Here is a 21,956-nt window from a genome sequence, read left to right on the forward strand (position 1 = left end):
TTTATTTACAGCATAACAGTGTTCATTGTTTTGGCATCACACCCTCCCTATGGGCATACGTGCCCTCCTTATTACCCTATTACCCACCACCTAGTTCCACAACCTCCGACCCCCCCCACCCCCCCTCAGCCACCCCTTCATAACCCTCTGGTTGTTTTTCAGAGTCCATAGTCTCTCATGGTTCATCTCCCCTTCCAGTTTCCCTCAAATCCCTCTCCTCTCCATCTCCCCATGTCCTCAATGTTATTTGTTATGCTCCACAAATAAGTGAGACCATATGATACTTGACTCTATCTGCTTGACTTATTTCACTCAGCATAATCTCTTCCAGTCCCGTCCATGTTGCTACAAAAGTTGGGTATTCGTCCTTTCTGAAGGAGGCATAATACTCCATTGTGTATATGGACCACATCTTCCTTATCCATTCATCTGTTGAAGGGCATCTTGGTTCTTTCCACAGTTTGGTGACCGTAGCCATTGCTGCAATAAACATTGGGGTACAAATGGCCCTTCTTTTCACTACATCTGTATCTTTGGGGTAAATACCCAGCAGTGCAATTGCAGGGTCATAGGGAAGCTCTATTCTTAATTTCTTCAGGAATCTCCACACTGTTCTCCAAAGTGGCTGCACTAACTTGCATTCCCACCAACAGTGGAAGAGGGTTCCCCTTTCTCCACATCCTCTCCAACACACGTTGTTTCCTGTCTTGCTAATTTTGGCCATTCTAACTGGTGTCAGGTGGTATCTCAATGTTGTTTTAATTTGAATCTCCCTGATGGCTAGTGATGATGAACATTTTTTCATGTGTCTGATAGCCATTCGTATGTCTTCGTTGGAGAAGTGTCTGTTCATAGCTTCTGCCCATTTTTTGATATGATTATCTGTTTTGTGTGTGTTGAGTTTGAGAAGTTCTTTATAGATCCTGGATATCAACCTTTTGTCTGTACTGTCATTTGCAAATATCTTCTCCCATTCCGTGGGTTGCCTCTTTGTTTTGTTGACTGTTTCCTTTGCTGTGCAGAAGCTTTTGATCTTGATGAAGTCCCAAAAGTTTATTTTTGCTTTTGTTTCCTTGGCCTTTGGATACATATCTTGAAAGAAGTTGCTGTGGCTGACATCGAAGAGGTTACTGCCTATGTTCTCCTCTAGGATTCTGATAGATTCCTGTCTCACGTTGAGGTCTCTTATCCATGTCGAGTTTATCTTTGTGTATGGTGTAAGAGAATGGTCGAGTTTCATTCTTCTACATATCTCTGTCCAGTTTTCCCAGCACCATTTATTGAAGAGACTGTCTTTTTTCCATTGAATATTTTTTCCTGTTTTGTCGAAGATTATTTCACCATAGAGTTGAGGGTTCATATCTGGGCTCTCCACTCTGTTCCACTGGTCTATGTGTCTGTTTTTATGCCAGTACGACGCTGTCTTGGTGATCACAGCTTTGTAGTAAAGCTTGAAATTGGGTAACGTGATGCCGCCAGTTTTGTTTTTGTTTTTCAACATTTCCTTAGCAATTCGGGGTCTCTTCTGGCTCCATACAAATTTTAGGATTATTTGCTCCAGCTCTTTGAAAAATATCGGTGGAATTTTGATCAGAATGGCATTAAAAGTATAGATTGCTCTAGGCAGTATAGACATTTTAACAATGTTTATTCTTCCAATCCAAGAGCATGGAACAGTCCTCCATCTTTTTGTGTCTTCTTCAATTTCTTTCATGAGTGTTCTGTAGTTCCTCGAGTACAGGTCCTTTACTTCTTTGGTTAGGTTTATGCCCAGGTATCTTATGGTTCTTGGTGCTATAGTAAATGGAATCGATTCTCTAATTTCCCTTTCTGTATTTTCATTGTTGGTGTATAAGAAAGCCACTGATTTCTGTACATTGACTTTGTATCCTGCCATGTTAATGAATTGCTGTATGAGTTCTAGTAGTTTGGGGGTGGAGTCTTTGGGGTTTTCCATATAAAGAATCATGTCATCTGCGAAGAGAGAGAGTTTGACTTCTTCCTTGCCAATTTGGATGCCTTTTATTTCTCTTTGTTGTCTGATTGCCGTTGCTAGAACTTCTAATACTATGTTGAACAAGAGTGGTGAGAGTGGGCATCCTTGTCGTGTTCCTGATCTCAACAGGAAGGCTGCAAGCTTTTTCCCATTGAAGATAATATTTGCTGTGGGTCTTTCAGAGATAGATTTTATGAAGTTCAGGAATGTTCCCTCTATCCCTATACTTTGAAGCGTTTTCATCAGGAACGGATGCTGGATTTTGTCAAATGTTTTTTCTGCCTCAATTGAGAGGACCATGCGGTTCTTCTCTCTTCTCTTATTGATGTGTTCTATCACACTGATTGATATGCGAATGTTGAACCAACCTTGCAACCCAGGGATGAATCCCACCTGGTCATGGTGGATAATCTTTTTAATGTGCTGCTGGATCTTGTTTGCTAGGATCTTTTGGAGAATCTTTGCATCCATATTCATCAGTGATATTGGTCTGAAATTCTCTTTTTGGTAGGGTCTTTGCCTGGTTTGGGGATCAGGGTAATGCTGGCTTCATAAAAAGAGTCTGGAAGTTTTCCTTCTGCTTCAATTTTTTGGAACAGCTTCAGGAGAATTGGTGTTATTTCTTCTTTGAAAGTTTGGTAGAATTCCCCAGGGAATCCGTCAGGTCCTGGGCTCTTGTTTTTTGGGAGGTTTTTGATCACTGCTTCAATCTCATTACTAGATATTGGTCTATTCAGGTTGTCAATATCTTCCTGGTTCAATTTTGGGAGTTTGTAGCTTTCCAGGAATGCATCCATTTTATCTAGGTTTCTTAGCTTTTTGGCATATAACTGTTGGTAATAATTTCTGATGATTGTTTCTATTTCCTTGGTGTTAGTTGTGATCTCTCCCTTTTCATTCATAATTTTATTAATTTGGGCTTTCTCTCTTTCTTTTGGATTAGTGTGGCCAATGGTTTATCGATCTTATTGATTCTTTCAAAAAACCAGCTTCTAGTTTCATTGATACGTTCTACTGTATCTCTCGTTTCTACCTCATTGATCTCTGCTCTAATCTTGATTATTTCCCTTCTTGCATGTGGAGTTGGTTTGATTTGTTGTTGATTCTCCAGTTCTTTAAGGTGTAGAGACAGCTGGTGTATTCTGGATTTTTCAATGTTTTTGAGGGAGGCTTGGATGGCTATGTATTTCCCCCTTAGAACCGCCTTTGCTGTATCCCATAGGTTTTGGACCGAGGTGTCTTCATTCTCATTGGTTTCCATGAATTGTTTAAGTTCGTCTTTGATCTCCTGGTTGATCCAAGCATTCTTAAGCAAGGTGGTCTTTAGCTTCCATGTATTTGAGTTCCTTCTGAACTTTTCCTTGTGATTGAGCTCCAGTTTCAAAGCATTGTGATCTGAGAATATGCAGGGAATAATGTCAGTCTTTTGGTATTGGCTGAGTCCTGTTTTGTGACCCAGTATGTGGTCTATTCTGGAGAAGGTTCCATGTGCACTTGAGAAGAATGAGTATTCTGTTGTTTTAGGGTGGAATGTTCTGTATACGTCGATGAGGTCCATCTGGTCCAATGTTTCATTCAATGCTCTTATTTCTTTATTAATTTTCTGCTTTGATGATCTATTTCTGAGAGAGGCGTGTTAAGATCTCCTACTATTATTGTATTCATATCAATATGACTCTTTATCTTGATTAATAGTTTTCTTATGTAATTGGGTGCTCCCATATTGGGGGCATAGATATTCACAATTGTTAGATCGTCTTGGCGGATAGTCCCTTTAAGAATTATGTAGTGTCCTTCTGTATCTCTGACTACAGTCTTTAGTTTAGAATCTAATTTATCTGATATGATAATCGCTACTCTGGCCTTCTTTTGAGGCCCATTGGCATGGAAGATGCTTCTCCATCCCTTCACTTTCACTCTGGGTGTATACTTAGGTTCAAAATGGGTCTCTTGTAGACAACATATGGATGGGTCCTGTCATTTTATCCAATCTGCAACCCTGTGTCGTATTATGGGCGCATTTAGGCCATTCACATTGAGAGTGATTATTGAGAAATAGGTTTTTATTGACATCGTGTTGCCTTTGAAGTCTCTGTCTGTAGATTGTTTCTATATTTCTGTTCAGAGATAATCTTAGGATTTTTTCTCTTTTATAGGACCCCCCTTAATATTTCCTGCAGTGTCGGCTTGGTGGTTGCATAGTCTTTTAAGCCTTGCCGGTCTTGGAAACTCTTTATCTCTCCATCCATTTTAAATGTCAGTCTTGCTGGATAGAGTATTCTTGGTTGCATGTTCTTCTCATTTAGTACTCTGAATATATTTTGCCAGCCCTTCCTGGCTTGCCAGGTCTCTGTGGACAGGTCTGACGTTATTCGAATGGGCTTTCCTCTGTATGTAAGAAGTTTCCTTGTCCTAGCTGCTTTTAAGAGGGTCTCTCTTGAAACATAATTCCCCATTGTAACGATAAGGTGCCATGAGGACATTCGAGAATCTAAAATCTTGGGAGGAAATCTTTCTGCCTCTAGTACATGAATGTTGTTTCCATTCGTGAGATTGGGAAAATTTTCATAGAAAACTTCTTCCACTATATCTTCTAGACTTCTTTCTTTTTCTTCCCCTTCAGGGATTCCAATAATTCTGACGTTGGACCGTTTCATGGCATCGTTTATTTCCCTGATTCTGTTTTCGTGGCTTCTGAGCTGTTTGTTCCAGGCTTCCTCCTGATCCTTTCTCTCTATCTGTTTGTCCTCCAGATCACTAATTCTATCTTCTGTCTCAGTTACCCTAGCTTTTAGAGAATTTAGATTGGATTGGAACTCATTGAGAGCATTTTGAACATCATCCTTGGTGGCTTTCAGTTCTGTCCTAATATTGTGAACATCATCCCTGGTGGCTTTCAGTTCTGCCCTAATCAATTCTCTTTGGTCATCCATGGCTTTCTCCAACCTAGCTATTGCCTGGATAATTGTTAGTCTGAATTCCTTTTCTGACATGTTGTCTCTGTCGATAGCCATTAGCTCTGTTTCAGAAGGCCCATCCTCTGTATTTTTCTTCTGTTGGGTTTCCTCCTCCTAGTCATTTTGGTAAGAGATGACTGAACAGATGCAGCTGGACTTATCGATTGTGGTGCAGTCAATGTGCACCCTGGAACGCTTCTGTGCAATCAGGATTCCCCACCCAAATGAGAGAAAAAAGAAAAGAAAAAGAAATAGAGAAGAAGAAAGAAAAAAAAGGGGAAAGAAATAGGGAAAAAAAAGACATGGTGAAGCAACATGGGGGGTTAGGGGGATAGGAGAAGAATACATGAAACAAGATGGGATTGATAGGGAGACAAACCATAAATGACTCTTAATCTCACAAAACAAACTGGGGGTTGCTGGGGGGAGGTGGGATTGGGAGAGGGGGAGGGGGCTATGGACATTGGGGAGGGTATGTGCTATCGTGAGTGCTGTGAAGTGTGTAAACCTGGCGATTCACAGACCTGTACCCCTGGGGATAAAAATACATTATATGTTTATTAAAAAAATAAAATTTGGTAGGGGAGGCGAACCATAAGAGACTATGAACTCTGGAAAACAACCTGAGGGTTTTGAAGGGTCAGGGGTGGGAGGTTGGGGGAACAGGTGGTTGGTAATGGGGAGGGCACGTTTTGCATGGAGCACTGGGTGTTGTGCAAAAACAATGAATACTGTTACACTGAAAAAATAAATAAAATGGGGAAAAAAAAGAAAAAAAAAACAAAAAACAAAAAACAAAAAAAAAAAAGAGAGAGAGAGATAGGAGAAAAAGGGAAGATAAAAGAGAAGGCTCAGCCCTAATGGGCCACAAGGTAAGATTTGTGGAGTATACAAACAAAAACAGACAGACAAAAAGAGTGATAAATTATATGACAAGAGAAAAAAATGTATATATAAGCAAAAAAAAGGGAAGACCCTCATCAGAAAGAACCCCAAGTATAAGGTTTATATATTATCAGGACAAACACAAATTCACAGAAACACTGACAGAAGGAAAAATTGGGAGAATGGTTATAAAGTCTCAGTGTGGGTGAGGAAGGTTATTTTGATTCTTCCTGAAGGTATCTTGATGTTTTTGTTAAGGGACTCAACTTTCCTAAGTTACAGGGGGATTAGAAACTGGTTTGCCTATAGGGGTAGCATTGATTGGGGAAAGGGGATTACCTTGAAGTTTAACTCTATATGTATAGTAGAAAATCAAAATTAAAAAAGAATAAACTAGACTAAACTAAGTTAAAATTAAAAAAGAATTAAAAAAATAGAAAAACAAAAGAAAAACACGGGTGTATGTATCAAAAAGTTCAGGTTAGAAGGTATTAAAGAATTTGATGTACTGGACATCTCAGTGTGATGGTAAATAGGTTAAAAAATTATCTGTATGTATAAAAAAAAAACCAGAATATTGGTAAAGAGTTAAAAATAAAAGTTGTATTTATGAAGTAGTGGTGATTGTTCTCTTGTAGTCTTTTTTTTTTTCTTCCTTCCTGGTTGGTTTTCTGGGGGAGGGGCCTGCCACGGGGGTTTTCAGACAATGATGTTCCCTGAGTTAGGTCCTCCAGCTCCCCTCAAGGGGGTGAGCTCTTTTTTTTTCAGGAAACTGTTTTTTTCAGCCTTTTGTTCTCTGGGGGTTTTTACGTTCTTTCATCTGCTTTCTCTCGCCTTGACAGCTTTTGACAGTTTTTGGAGGTTTAGAGGAGAGCAAAGAGCACCCCAACCTCCCTCTCAGAGAGAAGCCTCAGACTGTTTTGCAAAAGCTGCTGGCAGAGTCGGTTCTGAGTCACTGTCCCTGGGGATGCAGGAGCTCCTCGTTGTACCCAAAACCAGGGCAGCGGTGGCTGTCTAGGCAGCTCCAGACCGCCAGAGAGGTTCCGAGCAGAGATCGCACACTGAGATTTTCCCGCTGTCCCGGGCTGGGAATGTCTGGTTTTTCCTGCTGCCAGAGCTCCAGGCTAGCGCCTATGAGCACCTATCCCAAGGGAGGGTGTGGGACGCATGCGTTTCAGGATTGCCCTCTGGCTAGGCTCCCAGCCCCTCACGGGAGCCAGACCCCACTCGTTCTAGGGCGCGCTGGCATTCAGGTGCACTGGCGGTTCAGGGACAGAGACCTGATTTCTCCACCACACTCTCTCTGGCTCCGTGCCAGGGTAGGCTGTCCTGGGTCCGGGGACTTAGGTCCCTGACCCTAACCGCCCAGGTTCCCACTATTACCCCCAGTGATCCTTTGCTCTTTGTTTTTTGAGTGCTTTCAACCAGACTCCAAGTTAATGCTGGTCCCCAGATGCAGAGCACTCTCGTGTTGGGGTGTTACTTTCAGATCTGTCACCTCTGGTGGCTCCCTCCCCTTTTGTTTATCTTCCGATATCATTTGGAGGTTCCCAGTCTGCTTTACCTGCCACTGGCATCTTCTGCTCCAGTAGAGATCCAGACGTGTATAATTCTGATCTCAGGCTGATTTCATGGGTGGTCGCAGTTCTTTGGTAGGTAATCAGCTCACTTTAGGGTACAGGTTGAAATGGTGCCTCCTCCTACTTCCCCGCCATCTTGACTCCCCCCTGTGTTGTATATTCTTTTAGGATAGATTGTTTTAAATTTATATATTGAGTCCATCTGGACCAGTGTGTTATTCAAAGCTGTTTCTTTGTTGATTTTCTGTTTAAATGATTTGTTCTTTGAGGTGAGTGTGCTGCCATAGTCCTTACAATTATTGTGTTGTTGTGATGAGTTTCTTTAGGTTTGTTATTAATTATTTTATATATCTGTGTGCTCCAATGTTGATTGCATAAATATTTGCAGCTGTTAAATTTTCCTGTTGGATTTTTCCATTTATGAGTGTGATTTCTTTGTCTCTTGTTAAAGTCTTCATTTTAATATCTATGTTCATTTGTGTGATAAATATTTCTCCATCCCCTCAGTTTCAATCTGTAGGTGTCCTTTGATATAATATGAGTCTCTTGTAGGTTGTGTATAGACAGACCTTGTTTTTGTCTATTTTGGTACCCTATATATTTTGATCACAGCATATAGTCTACTTACATTCAAAATAATTATTCATAGATACATAATTAGTGCTAATTATTTTTTGTTTTTCATTATATCTGGATATTTTCATTTTCCTTTCTATTTTTTGTCATGTTAGGTCTTTCTTTTCTTTTTTATAATTTTATTTAAAATCAATGAATTAACATGCAGTGTGTTATTAGTTTCATAGGTAGAGTTTAGTGATTTGTCAGTTTCATATAAGACTCGGGGCCCATTTGATCAAGCGTCCTCCTTAATACCCACCACCCAGTTACATCATCCCCCACCCACCTCTCCTCCTGAACCCTCAGTTTGTTTCCTAGAGTTCCTATAATGTAACATTCCACATATTTATATATACATATATTATGTGTGTGTGTGTCTATATCTATATAGATATTGATATAGATATATATATATAGAGAGAGAGAAGGGGGTAAGATATGCTGGAGAAGTAGGAGACCCTGTTCCAACTGATCCCCTAAAGTGAGCTAATTATCTGCCAGATCACTCTGAACACACATGAAATAAGACTGAGATGTAGGATTATATACTTCTGGATCTCTATGGGGCAGAAGACACCAGTGGACAAGAAAATCAGAGTGGGAATGTAGGACTGATATTGGAAGACAAACAAAAGGGTGAGGGAGCCACCAGAAGTGAGCCACTGGGAAGTAGTACCCCAATAGAAAAGTAGTGCCCTGTGATTGGAAACCAGCATTAACTTGTATTTTGGTTAAAAACACTCAAAAAGAGCAAAAGATCTTAAGGGGAAATTGATGGAATCAGGCGGTTGGGGCATGGGCTTAAGTCCACAGATCCAGGATGGCCACCAGCAGCACCCTGCCAGAGAGAGTGCAGCATATTATCCAGGCCTTGGTCCTTGAGTAGGTGGTGCACATGAGAGTCTCTGGGTGGTAGATCAACTGAGAGAATCTGGTGTAGACACCAGCCTTCACTCTCTAGAACCACAGCCTTTTGCACTCTGCACATGGTCTGAGTTGAGCTCCACACCCTCCCCTGAGAGAGGTCCAGGTGGGCACTAACCAGTGCTCTCTAGGATCAGCAAGAGTCTAAACACTCCCAGCCTCTGCCTACAGGAAAATCTCAGCATGCTATCTCTGGTTGGGAGCACTGCTGCGGCCTGTACCTGCCCAGACAGCTGTAGGAAAGGCAGCCACTGGAAGCCAGATCTCTGGACTACTACTTCTGGTGGGTTTAGTAGCACTGGAATACAAGTGGGAGCTCCTGTGACCCCTGCCTGAGACTGTGTCTGGGGATGTGCTCTGCTGGTGGGAGGTAGCAGATGGAGAGTTTATGTGCTCTTGTGCACCCAGAAGGGAATAGACTGAGACTTCTCTCTGAGACAGAGATCTGGATGCATTTTGCTTTCCTCTAAACCTCCAAAGAACCATCAAAAGCCAACAAGAGGAGGAAAAAAAAAAAAACCTCCAGAGAACAAAAGCCTGAAAAACCGGTTTCCTCAGACTCAAATCTCCCAAGTTGGCCTGAAAAAAACAAGCAGTGGGGTCCTCCCCCAGAAAGCCAGGCAAAACAAAAACAAAACAAAACAAAACAAAAAAATCAAGAGGAAAACCACCACAGGATACCCATAAAACTGAAAAGCACCAATATCTGGGGGAAAGAAGAGACAATGTCCTAAAACCTGTATACTTCATAGATACAACATTTATTTTTAATTCATTCCTACTATTCTCCTTATTTTAATTTTTTGTATTAAATTAAGCTATTTACCATCAGAATGAGAAGTTCAGTACAACACATTCCATAACAAACTTTTAACCTGAACTTTTTTGATACATAAACATGTGGGGGGGGTTTGTTTGTTTATTATTTGTTTTGTTTGTGTGCTTTGCTTTTCTGTTTTAAAATATTCATATAGAGTGCAATGGATAAGCCTTGCCCTGGGAAAACCACCTTCGTGATCATAGTATCTCCCCTGCCAGGTAAGTATATTTTTTTTTATTTATTTTTTCAGCATAACAGTATTCATTGTTTTTGCACAACACCCAGTGCTCCATGCAAAACGTGCCCTCCCTATTACCCACCACCTGTTCCCCCAACCTCCCACCCCTGACCCTTCAAAACCCTCAGGTTGTTTTTCAGAGTCCATAGTCTCTTATGGTTCGCCTCCCCTTCCAATTTTTTTTAATAAACATATAATGTATTTTTATCCCCAGGTGTACAGGTCTGTGAATCGCCAGGTTTACACACTTCACAGCACTCACGATAGCACATACCCTCCCCAATGTCCATAAACCCCTCTCCCTCTCGCAACCCCACCTCCCCCCAGCAACCCCCAGTTTGTTTTGTGAGATTAAGGGTCATTTATGGTTTGTCTCCTTCCCAATCCCATCTTGTTTCATTTATTCTTCTCCTATCCCCCTAACCCCCCCATGTTGCATCTCCATGTCCTCATATCAGGGAGATCATATGATAGTTGTCTTTCTCCAATTGACTTATTTCACTAAGCATGATACCTTCTAGTTCCATACATGTCGTTGCAAATGGCAAGATTTCATTTCTTTTGATGGCTGCATAGTATTCCATTGTGTATAAAATATTCATATAGAGATAAGCTTCAAGGTAATCCTCTATACCCAATCAATACTACCCCCATCTATAAACCAGTTTTAATTCCCCTTGATCTCAGGAATGTGGAGTCCTTTAACAAAGATATCAAGGTACACACAGGAGTAATAAAAATAAACTTCCCTGCCCACACTGAGAATTTATAACCACCCTCCCACCTTATTCTTCCGTCAGTGTTTCTGTGTATTTGTTTTTGCTATGGTAGCACATAAATCTTATACTTGGGGTTCATTTTGGCTGAGTTATTTTTTTTCTTGTCATTTACTTTTGTCATTCTTTTTGTTTGTCTGTTTTTGTTTGTGTATTTTACAACTCTTAACTTTTTGGTGTGGTTCTTCTCTCTCTCTCTCTCTCTCTCTTTGCAGTCTCTCTCTCCCTCTCTCTCTCTCTCTCTCTTTTTTTCTTTTTCTCTCTTTCTTTTTGGGACTCCAGATTGCTCAAAACCGTTCCAGGGTGCACCTTGCCTGGATCACAGTTGATACATTCAGCTACACATGCCCTCAGTCATCATTCAACAAGATGACTAGGTGGTGGAATGCCCAACAGCAACAGAGTAAAAATTCAGAGACTGTGCCTTTTTCATCAGAGCTATTGGATATGGACATAAACAGTATGTCAGAAAGGAAATTCAGGCTAACAATTATCCAGGTGATGGCTAGGTTGCAGAAAACCATTAATGACAAAATGGAATTGAATAGGGCAGATGTTAAAGCCACCAGGGCAGATGTTAACAATGCTATCAGTGAGTTCCAATCTAATCCAAATTCTCTAGCAGCTAAGGTAACTGAGGCAGAAGGTAGAATTAGGGATCCAGAGGACAAATTGATAGTGAAAAAGGATCAGGTGGAGGCGTAGAACAAACAGCTTAGAAACGATGAAAACAGAATTACGTGGGGCACCTGGGTGGCTCAGTGGGGTTAAAGCCTCTGCCTTCAGCTCAGGTCATGATCCCAAGGTCCTGGGATCGAGCCCTGCATCGGGCTTTCTGCTCAGCCGGGAGCCTACTTCCACCTCTCTCTGTCTCTGCCTGCCTCTCTGCCGGCTTGTGATCTCTGTCTGTCAAATAAATAATATCTTTAAAAAGAAATAATTAGGGAAATAATTGATGCCATGACATGTTCCAACATTAGAATTATTTGAATCCCTGAAGGGGAGGAGAAAGAAAGAAGACTAGAGGATATAGTTAACCAAATTATCCAGAAAATGTTCCCAATCTGGAGAATGGAGCCAGCATCCATGTCCTAGAAGCAGAAACATGTAACCAAGATCATATAATCTAGAAAGGTCTCAAGACACGTGATTGTGAAAATGATGAGTCATAATTTTAAATGGGAGCTCTTGAAAGCAGCTAGGTGGGAAAAGATTCCTTATGTACAGAGGAATGCCCATCAGAATGACATCAGACCTGTGCACAGAAAACTGGCAAGCCAGAAAGGGCTGGAAAGATGTATTCAGGCCACTAAATGAAAAGAACATGCAGCCAAGAATATTTTATCCAGCAAGACTGACATTCAAAATGGATGGGGAGATAAAGAGCTTCCAAGACCTGCAAGGTTTAAGAGTATGTGACCACCAAGCCAGAACTACAAGAAATATTAAGGGGGCTCTAGGAAAGAGGGGGGAAATGTCATTGAACAGAAGAGTGTCATTGAACAGAAATTTATGGAGACAACCTATAGAAACAAGGACTTCACAAGAAACATGATGTTAATAAAGACATATTTCTCAATAATCACTCTCAATGTGAATGGCCTTAATGCTCCCATAAAATGGCACAGAGTTGCAGACTGGATAAAACAACAGGACCCATCCACATATTGTCTACAAGAGATCCATTTTGAACCTAAGGATACACCCAGACTGAAAGTGAAGGGATGGAGAAGCATCTTTCATGCCAATGGGCCTCAAAAGAAAGCTGGGGTAGGGATTCTCATATCAGATAAATTAGATTTTAAACTAAAGACTGTATTTAGAAAAAAAATTAGAGATACAGAACAACACTACATCATTCTTAAAGGGACTATCCACCAAGAAGATCTAACAATTGTAAATATTTATGCCACCAATATGGGAGCAGCCAACAACCTAAGACAACTGTTAATCAAAGTAGAGTCATATTGATATGCATACATTAATAGTAGGGGATTGTTACATGCCACTCTCAATAATAGACAGATCATCCAAGCAGAAAATCAATAAAGAAATGAGAGCATTGAATAACACATTGGACCAGATGGACCTCATAGATATATACAGAACACTCCTTCCTAAAACAACAGAATACTCATTCTTCTTGAGTGCACATGAACTTTCTCCTGGATAGACCACATACTGGGTCACAAATCAGGGATCAACCGATACCAAAAGATTGAGATTATTCCCTGCATATTCTCAGATCACAATGCTTTGAAATGGGAACTCAACCACAAGAAAAAGTTTGGAAAGAATTCCAGTACCTGGAGGCTAAATACCACCTTGCTTAAGAATGCTTGGATCAAGCAGAAAATCAAAGAAGAACTTAAACAATTCATGGAAACCATTAAGAATGAAAACACTTCAGTCCAAAACAAATGGGATACAGCAAAGTCGGTCTTAAGGGGGAAATACATAGCCATCCAAGCCTCCCTCAAAAAAATTGAAAAATCCAGAATACACCAGCTCTCTTTACACCTTAAGGAACTGGAGAATTAACTACAAATTAAGCAACCCCACTGACAAGAAGGGAAATAATCAAGATTAGAGCAGAGATCAATGAGATAGAAACTAGAGAGACAGTAGTACACATCAAAGAAACTGGTAGCCAGTTTTTTGAAAGAGTCAATAAGAACAATAAACCATTGGGAAACTCTTCCAAAATAAAATAGAGAAGACCCAAATTAATAAAATTATGAGTAAAAACAGAAAGATCATGACTAACACCAAGGAAATAGAAACACTCATCAGAAATTATTATCAAGTGTTATATGCCAATAAGTTAACCAATGTACATGAAATGGATGCAATCGTGGAGCCCTATAAAATTCCAAAACGCAATCAGGAGGAAATTGACAACCTGAGTAGACCGATGTCTAGTAACGAGATTGAAGCAGTGATCAAAAACTGCCTAAAAATCAAAAGCCTGGGATGTGATGGATTCCCTGGGGAATCCTACCAAACTTTCAAGAAAGAAATAATACCTATTCTCCTGAAGCTATTCCAAAAAATAGAAGAAGAAGGAAAACTTCCAGACTCTTTTTATGTAGCCAGTGTTACCCTGATCCCCAAAGCAGGCAAAGACCCCACCAAAAAGGAGAATTACAGACCAGTATCCCTGATGAACATGGATGCTATGATTCTCAACAAGATCCAAACTAATAGGATCCAACAGTACATTGAAACGATTATCTGCCATGACCAGGTGGGATTTATCCATGGGTTGCAAGTGTGCTTCAACATTTGAAATCAATTAATATGATAGAACAAGTCAATAAGAGAAGAGAGAAGAACCAAATAGTCCTCTCAATTGATGCACAAAAAGCATTTGGCAAGATACAGCATCCATTCATGATTAAAAAGGTTCAAAGTATAGGGATAGAGGGAACATTCCTGAACTTCATAAAATCTATCAATAAAAAACCCACAGCAAATATCATCCTCAATGGGAAAAAAAAGCTGATATCTTTCCCTTTGAGATGAGGATCACAACAAGGATGCCCACTCTCACCACTCTTGTTCAGTATAGTGTTAGAAGTCCTAGCAACAGCAATCAGACAACAGAGATAAATAAAATGTGTTCAAATTGGGAATGAAGAAGTCAAACTCTCTCTCTTTGCAGATGATAAGACACTTCATATGAAAAACCCAAAAGACTCCACCCCCAAATGACTACAGCTTATATAGCAATTCAGTAATGTGGTAATGTAAAATCAATTGCTTTCTTATACACAACAATGAAAATGCAGAAAGGGAAATTAGAGAATTGATTCCACTTACTATAGGACCAAGAACCATAAGACACCTGGGAATAAACCTAACCAAAGACGTTAAGGATCTGTACTCAAGGAACTACAGAAAACTCATGAAAGAAATTGAAGAATACACAAAAAAAAAATAGAAGACCATTCCCTGCCCATGGATTGGAAGAATAAACGTTGTGAAAATGTCTATGCTGCTTGGGGAGTCAAGATGGCGGGGAAGTAGGAGGAGGCACCATTTCAACCTGTACCCTAAAGTGAGCTGATTACCTACCAAAGAACTGCGACCACCCATGAAATCAGCCTGAGATCAGAATTATACACGTCTGGACCTCTACAGGAGCAGAAGACGCCAGTGGCAGGTAAAGCAGACTGGGAACGTCCGACTGATATCGGAAGATAAACAAAAGGGGGAGGGAGCCACCAGAGGTGACCGATCGGAAAGCAACACCCCAACACGAGAGTGCTCTGCGTCTGGGGACCAGCATTAACTTGGAGTCTGGTTGAAAGCACTCAAAAAACAAACAGCAAAGGATCGCGGGGGGTAATAGTGGGAACCTGGGCAGTTAGGGTCAGGGACCTAAGTCCCCGGACCCAGGACAGCCTCCCCTGGTGCGGAGCCAGAGAGAGTGCGGTGGAGAAATCAGGTCTCTGTCCCTGAGCCGCCAGTGCACCTGACCCGCCAGCACGCCCAAGAAAGAGTGGGGTCTGGCTCCCGTGACGGGCTGGGAGCCTGGCCAGACGGCAATCCTGAAACGCGCGCGTCCCACACCCTCCCTTGGGATAGGTGCTCATAGGCACTAGCCTGGAGCTCTGGCAGCCAGAAAAACCAGACATTCCCAGCCCGGAACAGCGGGAAAATCTCAGTGTGCGATCTCTGCTCGGAACCTCTCTGGCGGTCTGGAGCTGCCTAGAGAGCCACCGCTGCCCTGGTTTTGGGTACAACGAGGAGCTCCTGCATCCCCAGGGACAGTGACTCAGAACCGACTCTGCCAGCAGCTTTTGCAAAACAGTCTGAGGCTTCTCTCTGAGAGGGAGGTTGGGGTGCTCTTTGCTCTCCTCTAAACCTCCAAAAACTGTCAAAAGCTGTCAAGGCGAGAGAAAGCAGATGAAAGAACAAAAAAAAACCCAGAGAACAAAAGGCTGAAAAAAAACAGTTTCCTGAAAAAGAAAAAAAAAAAAAAAAAAGAGCTCACCCCCTTGAGGGGAGCAGGAGGACCTAACTCAGGGAACATCATTGTCTGAAAACCCCCGTGGCAGGCCCCTCCCCCAGAAAACCAACCAGGAAGGAAGAAAAAAAAAAAAAGACTACAAGAGAACAACCACCACTACTTCATAATCACAACTTTTATTTTTAACTCTTTACCAATATTCTGGTTCTTTTTTTTTTATACATACACATAATTTTTTAACCTATTTACCATCACACCGAGATGTCCAGTACATGAAATTCTTTAATAACCTTCTAACCTGAACTTTTTGATACATACACCCGTGTTTTTCTTTTGTTTTTCTATTTTTTTAATTCTTTTTTAATTTTAACTTAGTTTAGTCTAGTTTATTCTTTTTTAATTTTGATTTTCTACTATACATATAGAGTTAAACTTCAAGGTAATCCCCTTTCCCCAATCAATGCTACCCCTATAGGCAAACCAGTTTCTAATCCCCCTGTAACTTAGGAAAGTTGAGTCCCTTAACAAAAACACCAAGATACCTTCAGGAAGAATCAAAATAACCTTCCTCACCCACACTGAGAATCTATAACCATTCTCCCAATTTTTCCTTCTGTCAGTGTTTCTGTGAATTTGTGTTTTTCCTGATAATATATAAACCTTATACTTGGGGTTCTTTCTGATGAGGTTCTTCCCTTTTTTTTTTTTTTTTTTGCTTATATATACATATTTTTTTCTTTTGTCATATACTTTTATCACTCTTTTTGTCTGTCTGTTTTTGTTTGTATACTCCACAAATCTTACCTTGTGGCCCATTTGGGCTGAGCCTTCTCTTCTATCTTCCCTTTTTTTCCTATCTCTCTCTCGCTTTTTTTTTTTCCTTTTTTCTTTCCCCGTTTTTTTTTTTCTTTCTTCTTCTCTATTTCTTTTTCTTTTCTTTTTTCTCTCATTTGGGTGGGGAATCCTGATTGCACAGAAGCGTTCCAGGGTGCACATTGACTGCACCACAATCGATAAGTCCAGCTGCATCTGTTTAGTCATCTCTTACAAAAATGACTAGGAGGAGGAATACCCAACAGAAGAAAAATACAGAGGATGGGCCTTCTGCAACAGAACTAATGGCTATCAACATAGACAATATGTCAGAAAAGGAATTCAGACTAACAATTATCCAGGCAATAGCTAGGTTGGAGAAAGCCATGGATGACCAAACAGAATTGATTCAGGCAGAACTGAAAGCCACCAGGGATGATGTTCACAATGTTAGGGCAGAACTGAAAGCCACCAGGGATGATGTTCAAAATGCTCTCAATGAGTTCCAATCCAATCTAAATTCTCTAAAAGCTAGGGTAACTGAGACAGAAGATAGAATTAGTGATCTGGAGGGCAAACAGATAGAGAGAAAGGATCAGGAGGAAGCCTGGAACAAACAGCTCAGAAGCCATGAAAACAGAATCAGGGAAATAAACAATGCCATGAAACGTTCCAAGGTCAGAATTATTGGAATCCCTGAAGGGGAAGAAAAAGAAAGAAGTCTAGAAGATATAGTGGAAGAAGTTTTCTATGAAAATTTTCCCAATCTCACGAATGGAAACAATGTTCATGTACTAGAGGCAGAAAGATCTCCTCCCAAGATTTTAGATTCTCGAAAGTCCTCATGGCACCTTATAGTTAAAATGGGGAATTATGTTTCAAGAGAGACCCTCTTAAAAGCAGCTAGGACAAAGAAGCTTCTTACATACAGAGGAAAGCCCATTAGAATAACGTCAGACCTTTCCACAGAGACCTGGAAAGCCAGGAAGGGCTGGCAAAATATATTCAGAGTACTAAATGAGAAGAACATGCAACCAAGAATACTCTATCGAGCAAGACTGACATTTAAAATGGATGGGGAGATAAAGAGTTTCCAAGACCGGCAAGGCTTAAAAGACTATGCAACCACCAAGCCGACACTGCAGGAAATATTAAGGGGGGTCCTATAAGAGAGAAAAAATCCTAAGAATATCATTGAACAGAAATATAGAAAGAATCTATAGACAGAAAGACTTCAAAGGCAACACGATGTCAATAAAAACCTATCTCTCAATAATCGCTCTCAATGTGAATGGCCTAAATGCGCCCATAAAACGACACAGGGTTGCAGATTGGATAAAACGACAGGACCCATCCATATGTTGTCTACAAGAGACCCATTTTGAACCTAAGTATACACCCAGACTGAAAGTGAAGGGATGGAGAAGCATCTTTCATGCCAATGGGCCTCAAAAGAAGGCCGGAGTAGCGATTCTCATATCAGATAAATTAAATTTTAAACTAAAGACTGTAGTCAGAGATACAGAAGGACACTACATAATTCTTAAAGGTACTATCCGCCAAGACGATCTAACAATTGTGAATATCTATGCCCCCAATATGGGAGCACCCAATTACGTAAGAAAACTATTAATCAAGATAAAGATCCATATTGATATGAATACAATAATAGTAGGAGATCTTAATACGCCTCTCTCAGAAATAGACATATCATCGAAGCAGAAAATTAATAAAGAAATAAGAGCATTAAATGAAACATTGGACCAGATGGACCTCATAGACATATACAGAACATTCCACCCTAAAACAACAGAATACTCATTCTTCTCAAGTGCACATGAAACCTTCTCCAGAATAGACCACATACTGGGTCACAAAGCAGGACTCAACAGATACCAAAAGACTGATATTATTCCCTGCATATTCTCCGATCACAATGCTTTGAAACTGGAGCTCAATCACAAGGAAAAGTTCAGAAGGAACTCAAACACCTGGAAGCTAAAGACCACCTTGCTTAAGAATGCTTGGATCAACCAGGAGATCAAAGACGAACTTAAACAATTCATGGAAACCAATGAGAATGAAGACACCTCGGTCCAAAACCTATGGGATACAGCAAAGGCGGTTCTAAGGGGGAAATATATAGCCATCCAAGCCTCCCTCAAAAACATTGAAAAATCCAGAATACACCAGCTGTCTCTACACCTTAAAGAACTGGAGAATCAACAACAAATCAAACCAACTCCACATGCAAGAAAGGAAATAATCAAGATTAGAGCAGAGATCAATGAGGTAGAAACGAGAGATACAGTAGAACGTATCAATGAAACTAGAAGCTGGTTTTTTGAAAGAATCAATAAGATCGATAAACCATTGGCCACACTAATCCAAAAGAAAAGAGAGAAAGCCCAAATTAATAAAATTATGAATGAAAAGGGAGAGATCACAACTAACACCAAGGAAATAGAAACAATCATCAGAAATTATTACCAACAGTTATATGCCAAAAAGCTAAGAAACCTAGATGAAATGGATGCATTCCTGGAAAGCTACAAACTCCCAAAATTGAACCAGGAAGATATTGACAACCTGAATAGACCAATATCTAGTAATGAGATTGAAGCAGTGATCAAAAACCTCCCAAAAAACAAGAGCCCAGGACCTGACGGATTCCCTGGGGAATTCTACCAAACTTTCAAAGAAGAAATAACACCAATTCTCCTGAAGCTGTTCCAAAAAATTGAAGCAGAAGGAAAACTTCCAGACTCTTTTTATGAAGCCAGCATTACCCTGATTCCCAAACCAGGCAAAGAACCTACCAAAAAGGAGAATTTCAGACCAATATCACTGATGAAATTGGATGCAAAGATTCTCAACAAGATCCTAGCAAACAGGATCCAGTAGCACATTAAAAAGATTATCCACCATGACCAGGTGGGATTCATCCCTGGGTTGCAAGTTTGGTTCAACATTCGCAAATCAATCAGTGTGATAGAACACATCAATAAGAGAAGAGAGAAGAACCACAGGGTCCTCTCAATTGAGGCAGAAAAAGCATTTGACAAAATCCAGCATCCGTTCCTGATGAAAACGCTTCAAATTATAGGGATAGAGGGAACATTCCTGAACTTCATAAAATCTATCTATGAAAGACCCACAGCAAATATCATCCTCAATGGGAAAAAGCTTGCAGCCTTCCCGTTGAGATCAGGAACACGACAAGGATGCCCACTCTCACCACTCTTGTTCAACATAGTATTAGATGTCCTAGCAACGGCAATCAGACAACAAAGAGAAATAAAAGGTATCCAAATTGGCAAGGAAGAAGTCAAACTCTCTCTCTTCACAGATGACATGATTCTTTATGGGGAAAACCCCAAAGACTCCACCCCCAAACTACTAGAATACATACAGCAATTCAGTAACGTGGCAGGATACAAAGTCAATGTACAGAAATCAGTGGCTTTCTTATACACTAACAATGAAAATACAGAAAGGGAAATTAGAGAATCTATTCCATTTACTATAGCACCAAGAACCATAAGATACCTGGGCATAAACCTAACCAAAGAAGTAAAGGACCTGTACTCGAGGAACTACAGAACACTCATGAAAGAAATTGAAGAAGACACAAAAAGATGGAAGACTGTTCCATGCTCTTGGATTGAAAGAATAAACATTGTTAAAATGTCTATACTGCCTAGAGCTATCTATACTTTTAATGCCATTCCGCTCAAAATTCCATCGATGTTTTTCAAAGAGCTGGAGCAAATAATCCTAAAATTTGTATGGAGCCAGAAGAGACCCCGAATTGCTAAGGAAATGTTGAAAAACAAAAACAAAACTGGCGGCATAACGTTACCCGATTTCAAGCTTTACTACAAAGCTGTGATCACCAAGACAGCGTGGTACTGGCATAAAAACAGACACATAGACCAGTGGAACAGAGTGGAGAGCCCAGATATGGACCCTCAACTCTATGGTCAAATAATCTTTGACAAAACAGGAAAAAATATTCAATGGAAAAAAGACAGTCTCTTCAATAAATGGTGCTGGGAAAACTGGACAGCGATATGTAGAAGAATGAAACTCGACCTTTCTCTTACACCATACACAAAGATAAACTCGAAATGGATAAAAGACCTCAACGGGAGACAGGCAATCTATCAGAATCCTAGAGGAGAACATAGGCAGTAACCTCTTCGATATCAGCCACAGCAACTTCTTTCAAGATAAGTCTCCAAAGGCCAAGGAAACAAAAGCAAAAATGAACTTTTGGGACTTCATCAAGATCAAAAGCTTCTGCACAGCAAAGGAAACAGTCAACAAAACAAAGAGGCAACCCACGGAATGGGAGAAGATATTTGCAAATGACAGTACAGACAAAAGGTTGATATCCAGGATCTACAAAGAACTTCTCAAACTCAACACACACAAAACAGATAATCATATCAAAAAATGGGCAGAAGATATGAATAGACACTTCTCCAACGAAGACATACAAATGGCTATCAGACACATGAAAAAATGTTCATCATCACTAGCCATCAGGGAGATTCAAATTAAAACAACATTGAGATATCACCTAACACCAGTTAGAATGGCCAAAATTAGCAAGACAGGAAACAACGTGTGCTGGAGAGGATGTGGAGAAAGGGGAACCCTCTTACACTGTTAGTGGGAATGCAAGTTAGTGCAGCCACTTTGGAGAACAGTGTGGAGATTCCTGAAGAAATTAAAAATAGAGCTTCCCTATGACCCTACAATTGCAGTGCTGGGTATTTACCCCAAAGATACAGATGTAGTGAAAAGAAGGGCCATTTGTACCCCAATGTTTATTGCAGCAATGGCTACGGTCGCCAAACTGTGGAAAGAACTAAGATGCCCTTCAACAGATGAATGGATAAGGAAGATGTGGTCCATATACACAATGGAGTATTATGCCTCCATCAGAAAGGACGAATACCCAACTTTTGTAGCAACATGGACAGGACTGGAAGAAATTATGCTGAGCGAAATAAGTCATGCAGAGAGAGTCAAGTATCATATGGTCTCACTTATTTGTGGAGCATAACAAATAACATGGAGGACATGGGGAGATGGAGAGGAGAGGGAGTTGAGGGAAACTGGAAGGGGAGATGAACCATGAGAGACTATGGACTCTGAAAAACAACCAGAGGGTTATGAAGGGGGGGGCAGTGGTGTGGGGGGGGTTGGGAGGTTGAGGAACCTGGTGGTGGGTAATAGGGAGGGCACGTACTGCATGGAGCACTGGGTGTGATGCCAAAACAATGAACACTGTTATGCTGTAAATAAGCAAATAAAAATAAATAAATTAATTAAAATAAAAAACAAACTCGAAATGGACAAAATA

General features: G+C 40.5%; 1 pseudogene; it reads right to left on the reverse strand.

The window, feature by feature from the left end:
- Positions 1–9,897: 9,897 nt before the first annotated feature.
- LOC123939376 lies at positions 9,898–10,006 on the reverse strand (annotated as a pseudogene).
- Positions 10,007–21,956: the final 11,950 nt, after the last annotated feature.

This window comes from Meles meles, chromosome 3 (assembly GCF_922984935.1).
Source record: "Meles meles chromosome 3, mMelMel3.1 paternal haplotype, whole genome shotgun sequence".
NCBI lineage: Eukaryota > Metazoa > Chordata > Mammalia > Carnivora > Mustelidae > Meles > Meles meles.